This window comes from Elephantulus edwardii, unplaced genomic scaffold (genome assembly GCF_000299155.1).
Source record: "Elephantulus edwardii isolate Elephantulus edwardi_28Jun2011 unplaced genomic scaffold, EleEdw1.0 scaffold00111, whole genome shotgun sequence".
NCBI lineage: Eukaryota > Metazoa > Chordata > Mammalia > Macroscelidea > Macroscelididae > Elephantulus > Elephantulus edwardii.
The window spans coordinates 3338437-3344110 of NW_006399861.1; the positions used below are offsets into that span (position 1 = coordinate 3338437).

The 5674-nt window shown below is 36.9% G+C and overlaps 2 pseudogenes; both read left to right on the plus strand.

The window, feature by feature from the left end:
• The first annotated feature begins 1879 nt into the window (after window positions 1-1879).
• LOC102865827 lies at window positions 1880-4801 on the plus strand (annotated as a pseudogene).
• A 1-nt stretch (window position 4802) lies between these two features.
• LOC102866235 overlaps window positions 4803-5674 on the plus strand; it is a 5547-nt pseudogene continuing 4675 nt past the window's right edge.

The following is a 5674-nucleotide window of genomic DNA, read 5'->3' on the forward strand; positions in this document are numbered from 1 at the left end:
ATAAAATTTAATAATTAAAAAAATATCCATGAAAACTCTGTAAGTCATGACTGAACATTGTCCTGTATAACATAGTTCTGGATGCAGTAATTTCCTTTTATTTGGATCCACAACCAACACCGAAGGGAGTTTTATTGTTGTTATGTGTTGTCAAGTCAACTCTGACTCACAGTGATCCTATGAAAAACAGATTTGAAGTCTGCATTATCTTGTGTCATCATTCATCATTCTCATTTCTGACACACTTGAGCCCATTACTGTAGTCACAGTGTCAATTCATCTTGTTGAGGGTCTTCTTCTCTTGCCCTGACCCTCCATCTTTCCAAGTATGGTGTCCTTCTCCAACGACTGACCCGTCCTCACAACATGCCTAACGTATGTAAAATGAAATTTCACCATCCTTGCTTCCAAGAAACACTTTGGTTTCACTTTCTCCAAGACAGACTTGGAGACATCCTCTCTTGGCAGTCTATGGGATAGGCAGTACTCTTCTCCAATACCACAACTCAGAGGCATTGCTTCTTCTGAACCTTAGTCATCATCTAACTTTGACTTCCCAAGGAGGCAGAAGTCAAGAAACAGACAAATATGTTGGTAGTACAGTTATGAGCAAAGTTGGCTTCCAAGAAACAAACAAATAAAAGTCCACCAGATTGTATAGGCAAATACAAAATAAAACAAAACCAAAAAATCTCTTCAGAGGATAAAAAAAAAAGAAAGTTGTTACATTGAGGATTAAGGTATGCCTCACCTAAACTGTGGTCTTTTCAATTCCTCTTTTGTATGTGAAAGGTGAACAATGTTTAAGAAAACGGAAATGGAATTTGTATCTTTGCATTATTGTATTGGCAAAGAATACTGAATACATGGATGATCTGATGAGCAAACAAATCTGTCTTAGAAGAACAGTCAGAATATTCCATGAAAAAGAGACTGAGAAGAATTTGTTGGACATACTATCAGAAGACCAAGTCCTTGGAAAACTCTATTATGCTTGAGAAAGTAGAGACATGGTAAAAAAGAAGACCTTTAACAAGCTAAATTGCCACAATGGCTACAGCTATAGGCTCAAACAGAGCAATGATTGTGTAAATGATGCAGGTCCAGGCAACTGTTCTGATAGGGGTCTCTATAAGTCTGAATCTACTACATGTTACCTAACAACACAGCATCATACTGGATACAGTGCTGGAAGATATCACACTGGGGGATACCTAGACATGAGCATACCAATAGTAGTGACTTTGGCATGGGACTCGGAAGAGCTGACTTGACAGCAACTACCAACAATAACACTATCAATGAGAACAAACTCTAAGTCTACAAGATAGAATGCTAAACCATGAGCAGAAGTAAAAACTATCCACAATGTCTTATCTTTCGGGGACACTCTTACTACTTTGCTGAGTGTTTTATTCAAACTTCAGCTCTTCTTACAACTTCTCATATTTCTTCTTTTTTTTTTTTTTAAATACCTGATCAAGGTAGGATGATATGTAAGGTTTCCAGAAGCCCTAAGATTTTTTGCTTGCTTTTTCAATATCACTGCTTAATTTCTGTTTTGAACACACTTAACAAATGGTTATACATTTATTTGTTCATCTCTCAAGTGATTGTGGCTTCTTAAAACCTTTCTCTAATGTAGATATGATTTTCAGTTCTAATCCTAAAGCAATGTCATTCAAAAGGAGCTGTACTGCTCCTGTTAGATCTACAGCCTAGCAAAAACCTGCTGAAGGATCAAATGAGTTCCACGTAAGTGAGCGATGTTGATGGCTCAGAGATTTCAGATAGTGTAGTTCATACAGAGTTGTGCTGTTAATCCAAAGTCCACATCTCTCTGGTGGTTTAAATCCATCAATAACTCTGTGGGAGAAAGATGGGTGGTCTCTCCTGTTTTTACAGAAATCCAATGGAGGCTCAAGGCAATGAGCGAGTAAGTGAGCTGGCCACTCAACCCCTTATTTTACTCTCTCACTTGGTAACTTGGGAAAACTGAATGAGGATCCATGATTTTATTTATCATTAGAGTGTTAACAGAATACTTAATTTGGGACAGCCCAAAATCCAGTTTGAATGAGGTGAAAAGTAGTAATCATTCTTTGGAGATACTACTGGAAAATCTATTGTCAACCTGGTTTCATGCAATCTCTCTTAGTAAATGGAAATGATATATGGAGAAATCCATTGTTCAGAGTCTTCTTTGTGATTCCAAGTTAATGTCTGCTGAGAAGAGTAATTGATGCAAGATTGGGAAGGTAGAAATGAAGGGATACCTTAACCACTAGAAGCTGTGAGGACCAGGTAAACTGCCAGGCAGAAATTCCCCAGGGTCCTAGGAATTGTATATTTTGTTGCTTTAGACAATGCATGTTGTTGTTACGTCCCATTGAGTTGGAACTGACTCATGGCTCTCTCTAGTGGGTTTTCAGAAGCTGTATGCAGCATGATAGGAGATTGTTCATCTTTCTCCCAAGGTTAGACTGATGCAAATAGTGCAAACATTTCTGCACTTTTAAGAAATTCAGCAATTACACAAAATTCTCAATCTAAGGTACTATTAATTGTTCCCCCAACCTTAAAGCAAGAGCATTCCTGACTTCAATGGTCAGTTCTTCCCATGTTCTTTCAAGTTTTTTTAGCACAATAAATACTTTTCTCCTCATTATAGTTGCCATTCTTCAAACTGTTTCAAATGTCAAGTAATGATGCACCTCATTTTTCCAGCTTTCTGAAGAGGTAGTGAGCAACACATCACAGAGTCACACGAAGTCTTCAAACTACTGTTATTTCCCAGTTTAACTAGGCTTGACCTTATTTTACTATAAAAGAAGAAATTAATCTGACAACTTGTTCTTTACAAATAACTAATAAGAATTCCTTGCATTTAACTTCTCTTTGGAATGCTTGAAAAGTAATTTTCAGATCATTTTTTGGCATCTCTCTAAATCAGATGCTTTTTACTGTCATTTTTGTTAATGCTGGTTTAGACCCCAAATAGGATACAAGGACTTTTGTCTGGAAGTTTGAATTCTGAAAGGAAGGTAAATGTAAAATCTATTGTTAAATACATTAATATTTACTTCAGTTTAGGTTTTTAAATTTTTTCTTTTACTATATTTTGGGCATTAACAATTGGAAATGTAGACTGTTAGTAAGTGTGTTATCCACCCATAACAGGTTTTCAACTAAAAATATTCTAGCAAAGTCTTCAACTTACTTGCTTTAAAGAATGAGAAGGAATATAGTATTAGAGGAATCAAGCCCATTTGAACAAAGTCACCCTGAAAAAAATAAAAAAGGCTGTAAATCATATATAAAACAGAAGGTATTCACAAAAATCCCTTATGTGGATAAAACATTAAGATTTCGGGAGACATGAAGCTAGGTTCACAGAAGAGGACAACACTATTATCTCTCCCTCTTCATTAAGGAAGTCAGCTAACAAGCACAGAACATGGACATAAATGATAGCATTCATTTAAGCAGGTTGTGTGTGGATTGAATTGTGACTCTCAAAATATATATTATATATAACCTCTATGCTTGTGGTTATTTTAAAATATGGGAATGAGTCTATCTTTGTTGTGTTAATTACATGGAACCAGTGTGGAAGGTGTCTTAAATCAAACTCTTTTTAAATATAAAAGAAATTAAACAAGCAAGCAAAAGATGCAGAAATGAGAGAAGAGAGACACTGAACCACATACAGAATACCCAGGAGAAATGGCTCAGAGTGACAAGGACTTTCCTCCAGCACAGAGAAAGTCTCTGTCAGAGCTAGTGCCCTGACTTTGGACTTCTACCCTGCTGAATTGTGGAAAGTAAATTTTACAGTTTTATGGTATTTACCTTGCAACAATATTTAATAATCAATAATTTGGATTCACAGCAGTCTATGTACTTCTAATCAGTAGCATTCCTACTGTATTTGCTACTCAGATCAGACTATTTTTCAACACCTTTTGTACAATGCAATTATTTTCAGTAATAATCATAGCATGAAATAAATAAACATTTTGACCAGAAAAGAAATTCAGTCTATGAATTTTTCTTTATTGAATTTCATATATATAATCATGTCAGAATTCAATAAATCAATATTATAGTACTAAAAATGAAAAGAGTTTTGAACTATTTTTGGAATGCTTTCAAATTACTTAGTGTGCTTTTTGGAAGAAAAAGAGTAAAAGCCTATCTTTATATTGGCCTGTCACAATAAGACGAGTTAATATAGTGTACATACCAATGCAATTAAGAACTTCAATCTGTCACACAAAATGACATAAAGCATTTTTTTTTCTTTTAAGGAGTTAATTCAAAGCATACATATATGGCCTAGCGCAATGGCGGCGGCCGCGCGGAGCAGCAACAGTTCTACCTGCTCCTGGGAAACCTGCTCAGCCCCGACAATGTGGTCCGGAAACAGGCGGAGGAAAGCTATGAAAATATCCCAGGTCAGTCAAAGATCACATTTCTCTTACAAGCCATCAGAAACACAACCGCCGCTGAGGAGGCCAGACAAATGGCTGCTGTTCTCCTGAGACGTCTTCTGTCCTCTGCATTTGATGAAGTCTACCCAACTCTTCCTTCCGATGTTCAGACTGCCATCAAGAGTGAACTGCTAATGATCATTCAAATGGAAACGCAATCTAGCATGAGGGAAAAAATTTGTGATATTGCTGCAGAGCTTGCCAGGAATTTAATAGATGAAGATGGTAACAATCAGTGGCCTGAAGGTTTGAAGTTCCTTTTTGATTCCGTCAGTTCTCAAAATGTGGGACTACGGGAAGTGCGTTGAAGTAATGGGAGATGTATGCCTTAATAATGAACACTTTGAGGAACTAGGAGGAATATTGAAAGCAAAACTTGAAGAGCATTTTAAAAATCAAGAATTGAGACAAGTTAAAAGACAAGACAAAGACTATGATGAGCAGGTTGAAGAATCACTACAAGATGAGGATGAAAATGATGTTTATATTCTGACCAAAGTGTCAGACATTTTACATTCAATATTCAGTAGCTACAAAGAAAAGGTGTTACCATGGTTTGAACAACTGCTTCCGTTAATAGTCAACCTCATCCGTCCACATAGACCATGGCCAGACAGACAGTGGGGATTATGCATCTTTGATGATGTTATAAAACACTAGCGCAGCCTCCTTTAAATATGCAGAGTATTTCTTAAGGCCAATGCTCCAATATGTGTGTGACAACAGCCCAGAAGTCAGGCAAGCTGCTGCATATGGCCTGGGAGTCATGGCACAGTACGACGGAGATAACTATCGTCCTTTCTGTACAGAAGCACTTCCACTGCTGGTAAGAGTTATTCAGGCTGCAAATTCTAGGACCAAAGAAAATGTCAATGCAACAGAGAACTGTATCTCAGCAGTAGGGAAGATTATGAAATTCAAACCTGACTGTGTAGATGTTGAAGAAGTCTTGCCACATTGGTTATCCTGGCTTCCACTTCATGAAGACAAGGAAGAAGCTGTTCAGATTTTAATTATCTGTGTGATATAATTGAAAGTAACCACCCGATCATTCTTGGCCCAAACAATAAAACAATACCAATCTGCCCAAAATATTCAAAATAATTGCAGACGGAGAAATGCATGAGGCAATGAAACATGATGATCCTTGTGCCAAACGTCTGGCTAATGTCGTTCGTCAA